Here is a 20,483-nt window from a genome sequence, read left to right as displayed (position 1 = left end):
TGAGTCGGAGTTTCACTCTTGTTGCCCAGGCTGGAGTGCAATGGCGTGATCTCAGCCCACAACAACCTTCGCCTCTTGGGTTCAAGCTATTCTCCTACCTCAGCCTCCCAAGTAGCTGGGATTACAGGTATGCACCACCCCGCCCGACTAATTTTTTGTATTTTTGGTAGAGATGGGGTTTCTCCATGGTGGTCAGGCTTGTCTTGAACTCCCGACCTCAGGTGATCCGCCTGCCTCGGCCTCCTAAAGTGCTGGGATTACGGGTGTGAGCCACTGCGCTCAGCCCCACTATTAATTTTTTATTTATTGATACACAATCGATGTACCTATTTTGGGGAGTACATGTGATAATTTAATACATTAATATAATTTGTAAGGATCAAATCGGCATCACTTGGGATAACTATCACTTGAAATATTTGTCTATTCTTTATGCTAAAAAATATTCAAATTTTTCTTTTAACTATTTTAAAACTATATAATAGATTACTGTAAACTATAGTCACCCTAATGGTCTGGCAAAAACTAGGGCTTAGTTCTTCTACCAAACTGTACTTTTGTACCTTTTAATTGACCTCTCTTCATCTTCTCCTGACCATTAACTTTTTTAGTGTATTCAGATGTAACAGCCCAGTGTCCTCCCCAGACTCTTTTTTCTTTCGATAACAGCACCTCTATTCCCCTTTGGGGAATAATTTCTCCATCACACTAAGTCCCAGGGTTTGAGGGTTGAAGGTAATTTCCTTTCCCTTCAGAGACAGGCACCTGACCCAGGACTGACCAATCAGCAGAGTCCCTGCCCCTGCCACAGTGATTGGTTCCACGAATAAGCATGGACACCAGTTCTTCCAAGGAGACTCAACCCAGATTTTGTTGAAACCTCTGGGAAAAAGAAAGCCTTTCTCTGGGGATTGCAGCTGACTGTAATGTAAACCTGAGGGGCCTATAGAGAAAGGAACCCACTGTATTAAGAAACAGAGACAATGAGTGAAGGAAAAAAAATGGGTAAACATTGACTGCGTGGTTGGAACTTTCTTATTCACCTCTTCCTAGAGCCAGATTAGTTCTTAGGTTTTCATAATATGAGCCAATTAATATTCTTTTTAACCTAAGCAGGGTAAGTTGAGTTTTTGTCACCCATCACCTAAAATGACCTGACTGATAAAACAGATTGGGAAAAATACGTATGCTCTCAGGAAGCTTACATGTGGTATATTCTTGGATATAGAGACAGGGTTAACTCCCATATAAAGGAAGTGCCAGGGTCATGATCCCTGAAGTTAGGCGGACCTTCATATATTTGTTGGATGAATGTATTTCGTTTATCACTCCTCTAATCCTGAATGCAAATGAAAGAATATCATAGAATATCATGTGGGGAGGGGAAATGCCCTGAAACCTGATGCTAACATATATGTGTGTGTGTGTGTATATATATATATATGCCCCATAAATATGTATTTATGTACCCATAAATTATATTTGGGTATGTATATATAAAAATATACACATATGTATTTGTGTACCCCATGAATTTTTTTGTGTGTATACATAAAACATATATAGTATACATTATATGTACATATAGTATTATATATACACACATATATACCACACACACGAATATATATTGATGAGATACAACGTGATGTTTTGACATATATTTACACTGTAGAATGATTAGATTAAGAAAATTGACAAGTCCATCACCTCACATACTTATATTTTTTGTAGTGAAAACATTTACAATCTACTTTTTTAGTAATTTTGAAATATACAATGCATGATTATTTATTATAGTCATCACTCTGCAACAGATCACTAAAGTTTATTCTTCAGATCTAACTGAAGTTTTGTACCCTTTGATCAACCACTCCCCTTTCCCTCATCCACTCCCCAGCCTCTGGCAACCACCATTCTACTCTACATCTACGAGTCTGAGGCCACTTTTTGAAAAAGCTGCTTGAGTTTGTCTGGCCTGCTAGTTTGTCTCCCAGCATGGTTTCTCAGAGACAAGTCAAAGGGAGCAGGGAGAGGAGGAGGAGTCAGCTGCAGACTCAACCCCAGGGCAGCTCCAGAGTCCCCGTGCTCCCTTCCTGTCTCTGAGTATCATTTCCTCCACTTTCCCAATGGTTGGGGTCTAACAGATCTAAGTTAGCTACCTCTTCACAGTGGGAAAATTCCAGATTACACTTAGGGTTTCAATGCTTTTTGAGGATTCTGGACTTCCTTAGATATCCAACATAAAGCTGATGGACTTCTTCAGGTCCCTTCATACGCATTGTCCCACAAGAAATTTCTCCTTAGCCTTTCACACCAGTTTAAGAAAAACAATGCTCACAAACAGGAAGGCAATCTACCCTGGTGGGGGTCAATGGGACTCACTCCACTTCTGCCTCTTATTTATTTATTTATTTATTTATTTTTGAGATGGAGTCTCGCTCTGTTGCCCAGGCTGGAGTGCAGTGGCACAATCTCAGCTCACTGAAACCTCCACCTCCCGAGTTCAAGCAATTCTTCTGTGTCAGCCTCCTGAGTAGCTGGGATTACAGGAGTGCACCACCACGCCTGGCTAATTTTTCTATTTTTAGTAGAGATGGGGTTTCACCATGTTGGTCAGGCTGGTCTTGAACTCCTGACCTCAAGTGATCCACCCTCCTCGGCCTCCCAAAGTGCTGGGATTACAGGCGTGAACCACCACGCCCGGCCACTTCTGCCTCTTATTAACCATGTAACTGTGTTAAAATTACTGACTTCTCTTAAGACTTAGCTTCCTCATCTGCAAAATGGGAATGAGAGGACAGATTTCAAAGAGATAATGAGTAAAGTGCTAGGCAAAAGTTCTATTATATGATTACTTCTAATATTACTATTATATTATTAGAAGATGCTGGGTTACACTTAGCCTTCTATATTCACTCTGAGTCTCCAAGGAGGTTATGGATCCCCTGAAGGGATGCAGAGACTCATCACTGAAGTACAATAAATGGTTTATGGGGTTGGGGGCCTGTCACCAATCACAGGACCATCAGGAATTCCTGGCACACACACTGTCACATTCCTAAGGTATCTATTATGGGAGGAATTGCATCCCCCAAGATTCTTATGTTGAGGTCTTAACCCTTAGTACCTCAAGGTGTGTGTTTTGAAACGGGGTTTTTGCAGAAGTAATTAAGTGAAAATGAGGTCATTCGGGTGGGCCATAGTTCAATATGAATGGCATCCTTATAGCAAGAGGAAATTTGGACACAAACACACACAGAGGGAAGACCGGAAGGCCAGAAGACATGGGGAGAAGACAGCCATATGCAAGCTAAGGAGAGAGAGGCCTCAGAAGAAACCAATCCTAGCAATACCTTGATCTCAGACTTCCACAACTGTGAGAAAATAAATGTCTACCATTTAAGCTACCTCATCTTTGGTACTTTGTTATAGCAGCGCTAGCAAACCAATAAAGTATCAGATCTTCACCAGTATATCCAGTGTCAAGGAGGAGACTCTTGACTCTGGAAGGAGTATATCAGTCCTTTCACTCATCTTCTCTACTAGAAAGCCCTTCTATGGCTGCCTGACAGATCTCCAGGGAGAGAGAGAAACCTAAGTTAGGCACCTCGACACTGGGAGAAAGAGGCCATCCCGCTTACTTACATGTATCCTGCTGCACAATATAATCACAATCTATGAAGCTAATTACAAGACTTGATTAATTTCATACCCTCCTGAGGGATACATTCAGTAATCATATGGCTCTGCCAACCTCTTGGGGAGAACTGATTCATTTAACCATCCCTTTTTCATTTCTATGTCTTCATTGTATAAGTGTAGACAGATATTCAGGGAAGAAAATGTGCTTATGCTTTTAAATAATTGTTGTTCACAGAGTTATAGCATTACATGAGATTCCATGACTCTCTCTTATACATCACTCACATTTTTGGGTTACCAGGTCCCTGCTGATAGATGAAAGTACTGGAAAATAAACATAACAGCTCAATACCAGCTATATACTCATCCAGCTAATGGCAAGTACATAAAAAAACTTGGTGAGACACTCATCATAGGAAATACAATCTCTGTCTTTATTGCAAAGACAGGAGCTCTTTTGTTTTTATTTTTGTTTTCAGTTTTTTTGAGACAGGGTCTCACTCTGTCACCCAGGCAGGAGTGCAGTGGCATGAACACGGCTCACTGCAGCCGTGACTTCCCAGGCTCAAGTGATCCTCCCACCACAGTCTCCAAGTAATTGGGACCACAGGCATCCACCACCATGCCTGGCTGTTTTAAAAAAATTTTTGGTAGAGTCAGGGTCTGACTGTGTTGTCCAGGCTGGTCTTGAACTTCTGGTCTCAAGAGATCCCTCACTTTGTCTCCAGAGTAGATGGGACCACAGGTATGTGCCACCATGCCCAGCTAAGTTTTTTTAAAAAGTTTTTTGGTACAGACGGTGTCTCACTATGTTGCCTAGGCTGGTCTCAAACTCTTGGCCTCAAGAGATCCTCCCATCTTCGCCTCCTGAGTAAGTGGGACCACAGGTGTGCACCACCACAACTGGCTAAGGCATTTTTTGCCATTTTTTTCGTAGAGATGGGGTCTCACTGTGTTGCCCAGCCTGGGGTCAAACTCCTGGCCTCAAGTGATCCTCCCCCCTCGGCCTCCCAAAGTGTCAGGACTACAGGCATGAGCCACCGCACCCAGCCCAGCCATGAACCTTGATTACATCTGAACTTAGTCTAATGTACAAGGAAAGCTTCCCCATGGCCAGCCCAGGAATGAGGCTCAACTCCATCCCACACTTGCTTTCTTTCTTTTTTTTTTTTTTTTGAGACAGAGTCTCGCTCTGTCGCCCAGGCTGGAGTGCAGTGGCACAATCTCGGCTCACTGCAGGCTCCGCCCCCCGGGGTTCACGCCATTCTCCTGCCTCAGCCTCCCGCGTAGCTGGGACTACAGGCGCCCGCCACCTCGCCCAGCTAATTTTTTGTATTTTTAGTAGAGACGGGGTTTCACCGTGTTAGCCAGGATGGTCTCGATCTCCTGACCTCGTGATCCGCCCTACCGACCTTTCTATAGATGAACAGTCTCTAGCTCTCCTTTCATCTCCATTTTACCTGTGTCCTCCTTACCTACCTCATGCTCAGCTGCTCTCTTGGGATCACACGATGTTGGTTTCACTCCTATTTTATTTTAGGAAGAACTATTTTTAGAACATCCAATTTCATCAACTTTTCCTGGATATTTCTGGGAACTGGATGTAGAAAAATATAATTGTTAAGGGGTAACATTGGTGGGCAATGGTGGCTTTATGAATGGGACTTTCATCTTGGGTTTGAGCAGCACTAAATCCTGCTTTTCAGGGCAATATTGAAAGCATGTGTTTGGTTTTCAATTTTTGGATTGGAAGGGATGTTGAATGCTCTCTCTCTCCAGGTAAAACCGTATCAACATTGTTCTGGTAATCTGCCTAGGGTTTCCAAAGTAGATTGCCACAAGCTTTGACAGTTGTGGCTTCTTTCTGATACTCACTGTTTGTTTCTCAGGCCATTCATTCCGGTAGGAGTTCAACAAACATTTGAGTTCCGGTAGGAACATTTGAGTTCTGGTAGGAGTTCAACAAACATTTGAGTTCCGGTAGGAGTTCAACAAACATATGGAAAGTGTTAGTGTGGGGGGAGGCTGTATCACAAAAAGAATGGATCAGAGACACATTCTGCTCTCAGAGAATTTAAAATCTAGGAGGATAAAGAGGAAAAGACACATACAGGTTCACACAAAACAGCACAGGAGAGGCTAAAAGCCATGAGAGTCCTACACGAATTTCAGAGACAGCAGCAGTTCCTCCAGATGCGGGGGTAGAGTAGAGCAATCTAGAAGCCTCCAATAAAAGGTGGTATCTGGCCCCTTGGTAAGCCAGGGAGGCAATGAGGATAGATTATATCTGAACTCTCCTGTTCTTTTTCTTCCCACTTTCTCCTCAGTTCCTGAGCCCACAATCAAGACTCATTCTGTTCTTGCAACCTATGAGTCAGAATCTCCTTGGAGCTTGTCACAGACAGCATTTGGCCTCACCCCTGCCCTGAAGCTGGGTGTTCTCCTTCTATAGCCACTGCCCAGGAGGTAAGAGCCTGACCAGAGGAAAACATCACCATCCTCTTCACATCCCATCCCAATAGGTACACCTCAGTAGATACAGAGGTCTGCAGACCTGCCTTCTTGGCAACAAATAAAGTGTAGTCATAGAGACCATTGTCCAGCACCAGGACCATGACCTAAGGCTGATGAATCAGATGTGGTTTTTCACTTGCAGCAAGTGTTGCTGCCCAAGTAGGCTCTGTCTTGTTCCATTGAGGAGAGAGTTTTGTGCTTTGTTTGCTTGCTTATATGAACTTATATCAAGTAACTCACCAAGGCTGCAGGTTCTCAGACACGAAGAATGAAATGATGACCTTTCACAGGGCTTGCCAATTCTTCTGTGGGCACCTCCCCAGTAGGTTCTCATCTTCCTCAGTTTTCATGCCCTCTAGCTTTCTTCTGTGTCTGCAGCTCTAAAACTACCTCCCTTCTTTCCATCCCAGGAACAGTTCCAGCCTTGATTATGTCTCAGGTGGATTGCCACTTCCCATCTGCCCTCCCATTTCTCTTGCATCATTGCCAGTCTATTGCAATCACAATACCCAGCTCAAGAAACATCAGCTTTCCATTGCCAACAAAAAACATTGAATACAGACTTCCTTGTTGCAGCCTCGGGGGCTCTTAACCATTTAGAATAATCCATCCGTAGCTTCTCCAACTGCTCTACCCTTCAGGCAAAATGAGATTCTCTTAAGTCTCCCAACTCCAACTGATAGCTCTCCTGACTCCATAGCTGGGTTTATTATATTCCCTCCAGCTGCAGTGTTCCTTCTCCCAGCCTACTGAATCTACCTCATCCATGAATCCTGTAGTAGACACTCTACAACAAAGGAAATGAAGCAACACTTTCTGACCTTTAAGCACCCAGAGCCCCACCATTGTATAATCTCTTATGGCACTGATTCCACTCTGTCCTTCACAGCCATTTGTTTTACTCTCTCCTCCCCACACTAGAGTGAGGAGAGACTGCACCTTTGTTACCTTTGTATCATATGCAGTTCTTAGGGATAGCATCTTGTTAATAATAAACACTCAAGTTCTGACAGTAGAGTTGTTTCATTTTCCCCAAATGCATATGAGTCTAAGGGTTGTAAATGAATTAGGAAATGCCACCTTATCCTAAAAATAGAAGAGTGGTAGATTTATTTTTAAGCCATGAAAAATGTTAATGCATGGACTGGATTTCTTTTCTTTTCTTTTTTTGAGATAGATTCTGGCTCTGTCACCCAGGCTGGAGTGCAGTGGCATGATCACAGCTCACTGCAGCCTCAACCTCCTGGGCTCAAGGCATCCTCCTGCCTCAGCCTCCCAAGCAGCTGGAACTACAGGTGCATGCCACCACATTCAGCTAATTTTAAAATTTTCTATAGAGACAGGGTCTCACTATATTGCTCAGGCTCGTCTCAAACTTCTGGTCTCAAGTGATCTTCCTGCCTCAGCCTCCCAAAGTGCTGGGATTACAGCCATGAGATACCACACCAAGATTTTTTTTCTCAAAGGATGACAGGAAGTAGCACAAGGTCCAGGGCTAAGATCCTTGAGTTCTGATCCCAGCCAAGCCACTGACTGGGTGATCTTAAGACAATCACTCACTCTAACTAGGACTCATTTTCTGCCTGTAAACTCAAGAAGTGAATCCAAATGAATTCTAAAATTTAGTTCAGCTTCTATTACTTTAGCAGCTGAACTTCAGGATTCAAGAACAATACAAGGAATCAAACAACTGTCAAAACAGAAGGCAAATAGGCAGCTATCAGAACAAGATAGAGCCAACTTTGGCAACAGCCCTCTAAGGAAAAGAGTGCTCAAATGAAGGGCATCTACTCTGGCTTCTTCTCCAGTGCCCCTCTTATGGGGCTAGAAGTTTCAGACTAGCCTGAGCAACATAGCAATGTACCTATCCACAAGCCCCTCACGATTCCTGCCAGTATTAATCCAGAAGCAGCCATGTTCTTTGTCAACCTGGCAGACAAGATACCAGGGGACAGAATCTGTCCTTCTCTACTTTTCCTTCTGCCCCTTCTCATCTCTTCTTCCTTCCCCCAACTACCAATTACCCTTAACTTAGATTGGTAAGGAATTGAGAAACCATCCCAAATACAAATACTACTCTGGCAGGAACTTGGTTCATGTAAAGCCTCTGCCTGCAAAATCTTGACATAACAGAGGGCAAGCAATTCTAGGCTAGTTAAATAGGAAAAAAATCAGCTTTTATTTGCTGTAGATAAACCTAAGCTTTTGCACTGTAACCTATATCAGGTACCTGAACCTATGTGCAAACCCTACACCTTGTCTTCTAGCTAGAAAGGGTGAAGTTAAAAAATCAAGAAAGTACTGTGATCTCTTATTGAAGAGATAATCTTCCCAGGAGTACAAAGCCACTCAAGATGGAGAAACCAAATGGAATGTAAATAGAAGTTCACCAGGATGTACCAAAGACAGCACTAACCATTGGGAAAGAAAAGTTAATTTGACTTCTTGTTAATAGGAAGGAGAATCTGGCTCACTATCCTCAAGTATCTATGAGGCATTAAACCTTATTTAGGACATAAAGGGTAACTTTGCATTACAAAGCTAAATCTCACAGGGATGTTTAGGTGCTGCTGACTTCCAATGACAATAACCTCATCTTGTTCTTCTGAGTTGGGGAACAAGGTCCAAACCATTTTAGAGTACTGAGCTTTCAGTACCCTAAAAATGTCTAATTTGCCCACAGAGACATTTCCATAAAAGCCGTTTTGTTTTACCTCCCAGATAAGAAGTTTCTCTTAGCAATTAAGAGCAATTCCACGGGTCATTTTTTTGATTGCCAGGCATTGTAATCTAATTATTCCAGATTTTACATTCCATGCATATTATCAGTTATGATTCTAAGAAAACTTTCATCAGATGAAGATTTTGGAATAGACTCATGCAGGAGCCGCTCCCATTTTCTCTACAGGAGGGGCGCAGGGCAGCCATCTGGCTGTAAGGGGCCCCGGAAGCTGCACTCACATAGCAGCTTACATAAGATCAAACCATGTCAACAGTTCACATCAAAAAGGGGGCAGTGGATGGAGATTATGCCCCCTTTCCTTTTCATCCACATGGCCAGTACCCTGATCTCAGGCAGAGTCACACTTTAAATCACTTCTGCTAGGTAAGAGTCTAGCTTTGTTTTCTAGTTACCACACAGAAATTTAACAACCTGTGTATTCCTGGTTGAAATTGACCAGGTAGTAATTTTTTAACTTCCTCACATAACTTAGTTTCTCAGTGAAATACTGATATCCTTTCAGTAGAGTATTCTTTCTTGATTTTGAAAAGACAAAGGGAACAACATAAGCCCATGTTTGAGGATGACCTATTTCTGCAGCTTAAAACTCAGGTAAGACTTAAAGGTTACAAGATTCTTTAGAAAAACAGATGCACTAGCTTCAATAGCAATTAGGAATAACATTAAAAAAATGCCTCTCTACCAGGGCTGTCCTGCTTGTCAAATAATCCAATAGACATTATATTTCTAATTAGGCAATAGTCCCAAACAGTTTCAAATCTGTCCCTTCCTTTTATTTTTCTCTCTCCATTTTCATCATAGATATAAAGGAAAACAAAATGATTACAGCTGTGCAAAGTCTGTTTCCTGATTACCTGATAGCCAAGAAAGGGGCGGGGACAGCACAAAGACCACAAGCTTTTCCAGGATGAGTGGATACGGAATAAAATGCAGCTGGCAGCTGTCAGTTGCAAGGGGCTGGGCAGAATTCGGCAACCTCTCACCCCCCTCCCCTCTCCCCCGCCAACTTCCCAGCAGCAAGAGATTAGTTTTTGAGAACAACACTCTCCGTCGCATTCTGTCCTACCCATAACGATCTCCTAAAAGCCGCACCAGGACCCACCTACCTTCTGAGGATGAGAGGAGGCTTTCTAACAGGAGGGTGAGAAGGATGCACGACTACAGCTCTTCAGCATCTCTCTTCTGAGCAGTTAACTGGAAATACGGATTCGCCTCCATTTTCTGGTCACATGATCTCTGGCACATCTAAATAAGGATGATCACCTGCCTCCCAGATCTCCCCATGCAGCCGCTCTGGCTAGGGGACACAGCTGGGGCTGTGCTGAGTTTCATTTGGGAATATACGGTACCCTTTCACCCACGTTGTGGAGTCAAAAATGCTCTTTAATTTTTATGTCAGTTGAGGAAAACTGCTGCTGCTCCTGAGTGAGACTGGATGTGAATGGGCTCAAAGCACAAGTTGTGAGGAATTTAGTTCTCCTGAAACCTCTTTAAAAAAAAATCCTGTAGTTTCACAGCACATCCCTATATGACAGCAATGTAATTATTTTCATTGAATGAACGATGGTTAAGATCATAATAAAATGGACTGTGGAAGCATAGCAGGATTCATAAGGAAGTCCAGCTTCGGTCCTAGAGAAAGGATGTTTGTCTAAGATCAGTACCACTTCAGCGACTGGGAGACAAAGGGGTGTGGAGGTTAACCTGTGGACCCTGCAGTCACAAGGCCAAGTTCAAATCTGATTTCCACCACTTATTAGCAAGTGTGGACATTACTAAACCTCATGGCACCTTAAGACTGCTCATTCACAGAATGGACAGTAATCATGATGTTCTTTAAAAATGGTAAGATAGCCAGGCGTGGTGGCACGTGCCTGGAGTCCCAGCTGCTCAGGAGGCTGAGGCAGGAGAATCCTGAACCCAGGAGATGGAGGTTGCAGTGAGCCGAGATTGCATCGCTGCACTCCACACTCCAGCATGGGCAGCAGAGCAAGACTCCATCCCAAAAAGAAAAAAAAAAAAAAAGGTAACCTATGTAGAGACTCTGGGTTAAAATAAACTCACCGTACATTAGCTACTACTACTATTATTAATTCTAAAAATGCCAGCAGATATATTGACACAGTTAAGGCAAATAAAGTATTAATGAAATGTTTACAAAATAGAAAGGCATGTGTTTATTTGTATGATCTTCAAAAAATATATATTATCAGATAAACCAAAGACTTCTAGCAAAATGTCAATTTGGGAAATAACTAGATATCCAATGTTACATAATCTTTTTCTTTTTTTGATGGGGGGCGGGTAAGGAGGGGACCATGGCAGAATAGGGGGATGGGCAATTTTAGGTAATCTCCAATTGACCTAACTCTAATGGAACAGGAAAATGAATTACTCAGCAGACGACCACCAGGGTAGATGCTTAAGAGATGTTAGCACCTATTCTTTTTTTTTTTTTTTTGAACGGAGTCTTGCACTGTTGCCCAGGCTGGAGTGCTGTGGTGCAGTGTCAGCTAACTGCAACCTCCACCTCTCAGGTTCAATCGATTCTCCTGCCTCAGCCTCCGGAGTAGCTGGGACCACAGGTGTGCACCCACCACGCCCAGCTAATTTTTGTATTTTTAGCGGAGATGGGGTTTCACCATATTGGCCAGGCTGGTCTCGAACTCCTGACCTCATGATCCACCCACCTTGGCCTCTCAAAGTGCTGGGATTACAGGCGTGAGCCACTGCGCCTGGCCTTAGCTCCTATTCTTATGGTAAGGAAGGGAGTAGAGGAGGAAGGTGCAAATTTTATATCTTTATTTAAACTAAAAGCCTACAAAATTCTTCATAATTATGAATAGTCATGAAATAATTTCTCACGTGCCATATATCTTTCAGCTATGGAGGAGACGGGGGTGGGGCCCACAGGAAGGTGTCACTTTGCAGGGTCACTGGCTGGCAGAGGTTCAGCAAAAGCATGGGTGAATTTCCCAAATCATTAGGGGAGAAAAAATAACTTCGGAGCTGGTTGTATCTTGGGAATGTTTGCCCGGGGCGAAGGCTGAAAATGGGGATCTTGTCTTTATGAAGTGCTGGCTCATTAGAAGGGGCTTCCTTCCCTATTTGGGAAAGGCAGCAACTGAAGGCTACAGAACAGACACTGTAACTAATTCTGTTTTATTTGTTTTGTTTTGTTTTGAGACAGAGCCTAGCTCTGTCGCCCAGGCTCGCCCAGGCTGGAGTGCAGTGGTGTGATCTCGGCTCACTGCAACCTCCGCCTCCCACGTTCAAATGATTCTCCAGCCTCAGCTTCCTGAGTAGCTGGGATTCCAGGCGTGTGTCACCATGCCCAGCTAATTTTTGTATTTTTAGTAGGATAGGGTTTCACCATATTGGCCAGGCTGGTTTTGAACTCCTAGCCTCAGGTGATCCTCTCACCTTGGCCTCCCAAAGCGCTGGGATTACAGGTGTGAGCCACCACATCCAGCCTAATTCTGTTTTAAATAATAATATCTGTTTTGGAACTTAGCAGTTGGCCAGGCATGGTGATTAAGTTATCGTCATCGGGCCAATCATAGATACCTTAAAAACATTTTAAGTAATACTTCATTAAATGGAAATGTGGGACATAGATTATCACCAGTAATACTCCTTTTTGTCTTGCAAGATGTTCTTGCAGATTGTGCCAGGGCAAAACAGTCCTGACTCAGAGTATGCTGGGCATTTGAGGAAATGTATTTTTTTATTCATTATACAAAGGCAGTTAAAAAAAAATTTTTTTAAAGAAGAATTACTGCTTAACTGCAGTAAATAGCATTCTATTATGTTGAAAAAAAGGGCAAGTAGATGTCAAATTCTCCAGTGGAGTTTTAGTTATTCTCTGAGAGCCTAATTAATACTTTTAAATTATTATTTAATAAATGGAAGTTTAAAAAATAAAAATAAAAAAGGTCTTTGAAGATTACATATTATCAACAGCTGCTTGAGTTGATGGTATAATAGATGAATAATTAAATAAAACAATGTTCCTCTCTAATAAAAAAAGTTATTATTATTATTATTTGAGATGGTCTCGCTCGTTCACCTGGGCTGAAGTGCTGTGGTACAATCTCGGCCCACTGCGATCTCCATCTCCCAGGTTCAAGTGATTCTCCTGCCTCAGCCTCCCGAGTAGCTGGGATTACAGGTATGTGCCACCATGCCTGGCTAATTTTTGTATTTTTAGAAGAGATGGGATTTCACCATGTAGGTCGGGCTGGTCTCGAACTCCTGACCTCAGGTGATCTGCCCAACTCGGCCTTGCAAAGTGCTGGGATTACAGGCATAAGTCACCTCGCCCAGCCAGGAGAAGTTATTTCAAGGCGAAGAGATTATAATACCCATGGTATAGGCAACAGAAGGAAAATTGTTCCAAAAAGGAAAATTGAACAGACACACCTATTTTCTCCCCATGAGAATGAGTGAATAACAAAACTGTAAGAAAACTGAAAGGCTGAAAGAATCTTGGAGGAACTGTAATGAACAAGAAAAGCATGGGAACACTGAAAATGGGTAACTATGGCCTCAAATTACAAAAGATGGAAAAAGATGGATTTGGTAACTTGAGAAAAGAAAGATGCATATTCCTTCCAAACTAAAACTAGCACATCTCCCTTGGGAAAAGAAGCGACAAATGCCAGAAATTATCACAGTGTCATTAGAAGCAAATTACGTTGAGCAAACTTCCCTTTCTTTTCTATTCATTCAATCAGGCATATTTATGGGGTGTCTAACATGTGGCAGGTGCTATTCTAAGCAACAGGGGTACCGTGATGAACAAGACAAACCAAACTTCTGCTTTCTTGGGGGTTATACTCTCATAGGCAGAGACAGATGCAACAGAATCAATTAAATAAATAAGTAAATAGAAGATCGTTTCAGATGAAAAAAAAGTAGTAGCAATAAAACAAGGCAGAGAGATGGAGCAGAGTTCTCGACACTGGCAGTGTTGACATTTGGGGCTGGATAACTCTGTGTGGCGGGGGGGCACTCCTGTGCACTGTAGGATATGTAACGGCATCCCTGGCCTCTGCCCATTAGATGACAGGAGTACCCACCCCAGTTGTGACAACCAAAATGTCTCCGACGTCAGCAAGTATTCCCTGCTGGTTCAGAACCGGCAGCTTGGACTTCTACAAAGGGTTACCCAATCCTGCACTGACTTTTTGATAGCCTTTGTTCCTGAAGAACTCTTACATAAATCTCGGAAACTGATCCTCCAATATACTGGAGAAACAGTTAACTAATCCTGCACAGGAACATCTCAGGACAGTTTTCAGAGGCTGAGGTCCACCACTCTCCAATTAGGCTGGCTGCGCTGAACAGCTTCTGTTTGCTTCGTCAGCTCTACTCTCCTACTTTTTCCATCTTGCTTTCTGCCCCAAGCCTCCCTCACCCTCCAACTTCCACTAGGTTTTTTGTTTGTTTGTTTGTTACCCAGGCTGGAGTGCAATGGCATGATCTCGGCTCACTGCAACCTCCACCACCCAGAGTCAAGTCATTCTCATGCCTCAGCCTCCCGAGTAGCTGGGACTACAGGTGCCCGCCATCATGCCCAGCTAATTTTTGTATTTTTAGTAGAAACAGCGTTTCTCCATGTTGGCCAGGATGGTCTCAAACTCCTGACCTCAAGTGATCTGCCCGCCTCGGCCTCCCAAAGTGCTGGGATTACAGGCATGAGGCACCACGCCCGGCCTCCACTAGGTTTTGACCAGTGAGGATCCCTGGTGGGAGATGCGGGGGAAGAGGCGGGAGTGCCTCCTGCTGGCTGTGTCCCTCACACTAGGTCACTACGCCTTTCAGGGTGGCCTTTTCTACCTGAAATTGTCTTTCTGGGTTCTGGTCATCACTATGTCTCCCCACTCCTGGGGTCTAGGAAGAATAACAGCCGTACTGCTCCTGTTCCTGGGCTATTGCACTATAACTTGTGAGTTCCTCACACTTTGCCTCCATCTTCCTAAATACTCTCTTTATTAAATCTCTCAAATTTTCCTTTTGAATGTGTCATCGCTTTCCTGCTGTGCCCCTGATATGCGAACACACCCTGCTTTTGAAAGTCATGGCTTCTTGTCTTCCTCAAATACCAGCAATTTTCATAGAGATTTTTTCTCCCTAAAGTAAGCAATGCCACTAGGTGTGACGTTTCAATTTCCCAGCCAGAGAAGCACCTTGGGTTTTTCCTCAAACTAGAAGCCAATACAACACAAATGGACTCCTTTGTGGGTGTTCCTCCCACGGTGAAATGGAGTTGCACCACCTCATCTTGGCACTCGTGGCTCTCTCTGGCTGTAAAATCCCTCACCACAAAATACCACACCTATAAATATTTGGAAAACGTAAATGAACATTGAGGGGCTTTGATGCTCTCCGTTTCCTCTGGCCTCCAACCACTCGAGTTGGTCCCACACACCACAGATGGGGAGCAGCCCACTGACACGGCACGAGCACTCACAGATCCACCGTGGGAGCAAATATTTACTCAGGCATCAAAAAAGCCCAGTAGGTCACAAGACAGTCTGAGGAGTCAGGCATGGGTTCTGGCTCAGTCTGTCTCAAAATATCTCCTGTTACACTTTATGTGCCTTTCAACGAGACAATGGGAGAACAGGAATGAAAACATCAACCTATAGAAGCAGCTCAAGAGAAATGCTTGTTTGGGCAGCTGTTTCATTGACAAGCACTGGGCTAGACAGAGAAGACTTAAATTTAGGTCCTAACCTCACCACTTTCTCATTTCTGGATGACATTAAGCAGTTCATGTGTTAAGTCAGTTTGCTCATTTGGCTTGGAAATGGGGTTAGGAACACTTGCCCTGTCTATCTCAAGTGTCATTTGGGTGGACCAAAGAAAATAATGTATTTGTCAGTCTGCAAGCACTAACTATGGAAAGTCTGCTCTGGGTAGGGCTGGCCAGAAACGTAGAAGTGGGTGGAGGGCATGACAGACAGAGAAAGCAAGAGAGAAAAGAAGGAAATGAAGGAAAGAGACTAAGTCCTGAATTAAACTGCAAATGTCAAGGATTTTTTTTTTTTTTTTTTTTTTGACAAAGTTTTGGTCTTTCACCCAGGCTGGAGTGAAGTGGCATGATCTCGGCTCACTGCAAACTCCGCCTCCTGGGTTCAAGCGATTCTCTTGCCTCAGCCTCCCGAGTAGCTGGGATTACAGGCGTGTGCCACCATGCCTGGCTAATTTTTGTATTTTTAGTACAGACGGGGTTTTGCCGTGTTGGCCAGGCTGGTCTCAAACTCGTGACCTCAGGTGATCCACCCGCCTTGGCCTTCCGAAGTGCTGAGATTACAGGGGTGAGCCACTGTGCCCGGCAAAGGACTTTTAATGATATTTATCACCACCAACTCACCAACATACCACACCAACAGATCAAATATAATTACAAAAATAAATGAACACAGAGTCAGTGCTAAGTTTGTTCTTCCAGATTTGGTACAGGGCAAAGCCCAAAAGCGGTGAATAGGCAAGGGCGCACTGGAGATTAGAGAGCATCAACTCACCTCTGAGAAATGGCAAATGTTCAGAACTGGGGTACAGCCTGGTCTGCCTGATGCTTCTCAGGGTTCCCGTTACCCAACATTGAGAGAGTCAACTGATTTTTAAAATCTATTTCTCATTTTCAACATTCACGTGGATAAAAGACCCAATGTACTAACTCCCCAACCATAAGTCATAGACAGAAAAAGTCCAACTTCACGAAAAACAAAAAGAACTCACGGTGTCACTCATAAGCAGAAAGATAAATTCTTTTCTACAGTGTTATCAGACAGGAAAAAAGGTGAAAATTACTAATTTAAAAAGAAAGGATGCAGACAGATCACCATAGAACCAAATACACTGTGTTTGAAGGTCATCTTTATTTCAGGGAATACTGAATACCTCACCTCACAGAGCTACGAAACAAGATACAGCTCCACAAATATGAGGGTCAGGTTATGTCTAATACTGTTTCAAAAGTACATGACACAACGATTTCCTCTCTTCTCCTCCCCTCCTCCCCACCCCACCCCCCACCCCCACCCTCCATCCCTGACGGCTGCCTGTATCTCCAAAAGATTCATCAGTTGAGTATCATCCATTTTCTCAGTCCTCTTGGAAATGATTTTTTTAAATTCCCTTGCACATTATTTCTATGCTCATATCTATGGAAAGCCAATATATCTATATATCGATTGCCACATTTTCATATAATTCAGATAGTGACTTTTAAAATTTTAATGACTTAATCCTTGTTTAACATATAGATCAGATTTTTTACTATAACCTGTGATAGTTAATGTTTACGTTTCGACTTGGCTAGGCTATGGTGCCCAGTTATTTGGTCAGACACCGGTTTAGATGTTGTTGTAAAAGTATTTTTTTTAGATGTGATTAACATTGAAATAGGCAGACTTTGAGTAAAGCAAATTACCCTCCATAATGTGAGGGGCCTTCATCCAATCAGATGAAGGTCTTAATAGCAAAGTCTGAAGTTTCCTGAAGAAGAAGGAATTCTCCTGAAGACTGCAGCCCAGAAACCTGCCTGCATTTCCAGCCCGCAGCCCTGCAGAACTCACATTCACGACTGCAATGCTGACTCTTCCTTGAGTTTCCGGGCTGCCAGCTTGCCCTACAGACTTCAGACTTGCCAGCCCCCATAATCACATGAGCCAATTCCTTAAAATTCTCTCAGTAGCTAGCTAGATAGCAAGATGGAGATCCAAATACAGATATCTCCTATTCTGTTTTTCTGAAAAACCCTAACATGCAACCAAATTACCCCTTTCTTCACACATCATTCTTCCAATCATGCTTTCTTTAAAATAAACAGCTAAGTGTTTCTTCCTTTTAAGAAAGGTCTGTGTGCTACAGATTACCCTGCAAATGTTCTTTGTGACTATGTAGGAAAGATCAGGCACATCCATCACTGTCTTGGGGAACTGGTATTTGATCCCCTGCTGGACAGGTCTATAGCTGGAGGATGACCAAGGTGTTGGCAAAGGATTCTGGAAAGATTGATCCTAGGGAACATGAATGCAGTGCTGCAAATCTCAAGGGAGAGAGGTTATCTTTCAGCCCTAGTAACAAGTTTTGTTAACAAGAGTCAGTAGGTGGCATATGAGGAGAAAAGGCATTTTTCTCATGCTTTCTCAGATTTTGAAAATGTGGCTTGCAGCTCTCAAAACAGTTTGGGAGCTGAGAGAGGCTGAGGCTGAAGGAGGGGAGGGAAGAAGCTGATTTGCAGCTGGTGAGTCATATTGCACATACTATGAACCTATTTCTATTTAAGAAGAGCCTTTCTTAATTTTCTTTTTTGCAGAATGGTCTTGATTTTGGATCTTCTGTTCTATGATCAGATTACGTGTCAGAAGATGTTTCCAGGTTTTTGTTTGGGAAACCACAACTATCTCATTGTTTTGCTTCTATGATTACCTTCCTGTCTCCATGGCTTCCTTCATAGTATTCATCCCAGTTCACTCAGCTAGTTTCTTACCCTCTTCTTTGCCTTTCCAAATTATGACCTTTCCTTTAGTGACTTTCATAAGCCCCTTCTGTTATTAAAACATTTTTTAAAAATTTATTTTATAACTTTGTTGGTATAAGGACAAATCCACATGAAATTATAAAATTTTTTCTTCTGACTATAAAAGAAAATATTCTCATGGGCTCCTTAAAGTATCATGGGCCCTGGGCACTCTGTCTCCTGTGTCTGATAGAGAATAAGCAATTCCTGCTACCTGCTCCATAAACGCACCCGAAACAGATGTCTCTCCTTTTCTTTCCTCACTTGTATAATTCTTGTCTCACAGGTTGCCCTTATAAAGTGAAATAGCGCAGACAGCGCTTAGCACGTGGTTCAACAACAAATAGCCTGTAGTCAGTACCTATTTTACACTTAAACTGACATTAAGCTTTAACTAGCTTGACTTAAATATTACATTGCTATCTACCTTTTTACTTATGTCTAACTCTTTAGTTAAACTGTAAACTCCTAGACGGCTGACAGTATGTTTTAAACCAGTGGTTTTCAAGCTTTGGAGGGCATCAGGATTGCTGAAGGTCAGCTGGCTGGGCCTCACCGCCAGAGTTCCTGATTCCGGAGGTCTGAGTCAGGGCCGATAATTTGCATATCTAACAAGTACTCAGGTGATACTGATGCTGCTGTTCTTAGGACCCCACTTAGAGAACCACTGTTTTAGACAACTCTTTATTCTCCCAAAATCTAGCACAGAGGGAGACTTATACATTCAGAGTAAATTATTTATGCAAAAGATAATACACATGCCGGAAGGAAAATCTGCCCCATCCCCATTGAGAGAAAAGTTTCATTACTACGAAAGCTGAGCAGAAAAGGATGAGCAAAGAAATCTTGTTGAAAGAAAAGGTGCTGGTGGCACAATTCAACACTGACTGTCATCTGTTGGATCTCAGGGGCATGTGCAAAATGCAGACAAGAAGCCAAACAATAGCTCAGCCAATTCATGGCTGCCTGAGTTCTGAGCTCAATCTATAACAATGCCAGCAGGGCTGCTGGGATCCATCTGGTACTCTCTTTCTGATAACGGATCTGGGGTCTCTCTGGAAGAAAATAGCTTGACAGGAAGAAAGAAGGATTAGGCCAGCTGACAATGTCTGGATTTATGAAGCTGCCCTGGAATATGGTAGAGCTTTTAACCCCTTCTGCACTTTGCTAATCCTCAACATACCCCAGCTATTCTTTCCATTGTCCTTGTTCCTTTCATCAAGAAATGTAATTTGTGAATGCCAAAGCTCCCCCTGGACACATTCTGTTTCCACACAAATTAAGTTCCCAGAATTTAATACTGCAGGAAGGCTTGAGATCTTTCAGCCCAACTCACTAATTTTACGGATGAGAAAATCTAAGCCTGGGATTAATCCTAAAATGTATAATCAGTCATGGTAGACGCAGGCTGGAATGCAGATTCCTTGACTCTCTATGGGTATGTGGTGTGTATAGTCCTTTATACTCCCAAGCTGAGTAGGAAAAAGATATCTTTTCTCACTTTTTTTTTTGAGACGGAGTCTGGCTCTGTCACTCAGGCTGGAGTGCAGTGGCACGATCTTGGCTCACTACAACCTCCACCTCCCAGGTTCAAGCAATTCTCCTGTCTCAGCCTCCCAAGTAGCTGGGATTACAGGTGCTGCCACCACCCCTGGCTAAGTTTTGAATTTTTAGTAGAGACGGGGTTTCACCATGTTAGCCAGGGTGGTTTCAAACTCCTGACCTCAAGTGATCCACTCAACTTGGGCTCCCAAGGTGTTGGGATTACAGGTGTGAGCCACCGCGCCTGGCCGATATCTTTTCTCTATTACATTTTAAGGAGGAAACATGATTTTCCCGTTACTTGTTACTTTTCACAATTGGTTCGTTTGTCCCTGGAAGCAGGTGGGCTTCATAAACACAAATAAAGAGAAATGAAGAATGCTAAATAGTTTCAGCAGAGACTGGAAGCTTGAGGGCAGCCATGACATCCTATTCCCTGATATATGCCCATTGGCTACCCAGAACCACAGCACAGAGCAAGCTCTCAAAAACCACATGGTGAAT

At 43.1% G+C, this 20,483-nt stretch overlaps 1 protein-coding gene across 7 annotated transcripts in view; it reads right to left on the bottom strand.

Annotated features, from left to right (window-relative positions):
• The window catches only part of PRUNE2 (prune homolog 2 with BCH domain), a 296,547-nt gene that overhangs the window by 71,118 nt on the left and 204,946 nt on the right, over window positions 1-20,483 (bottom strand). The window lies entirely within an intron of this gene.

This window comes from Symphalangus syndactylus, chromosome 3, assembly GCF_028878055.3.
Source record: "Symphalangus syndactylus isolate Jambi chromosome 3, NHGRI_mSymSyn1-v2.1_pri, whole genome shotgun sequence".
In the NCBI taxonomy this organism is placed as follows: domain Eukaryota; kingdom Metazoa; phylum Chordata; class Mammalia; order Primates; family Hylobatidae; genus Symphalangus; species Symphalangus syndactylus.
The sequence above is the reverse complement of the archived record's forward strand: the minus strand, read 5'-3'. Positions and strand labels throughout refer to the sequence as shown.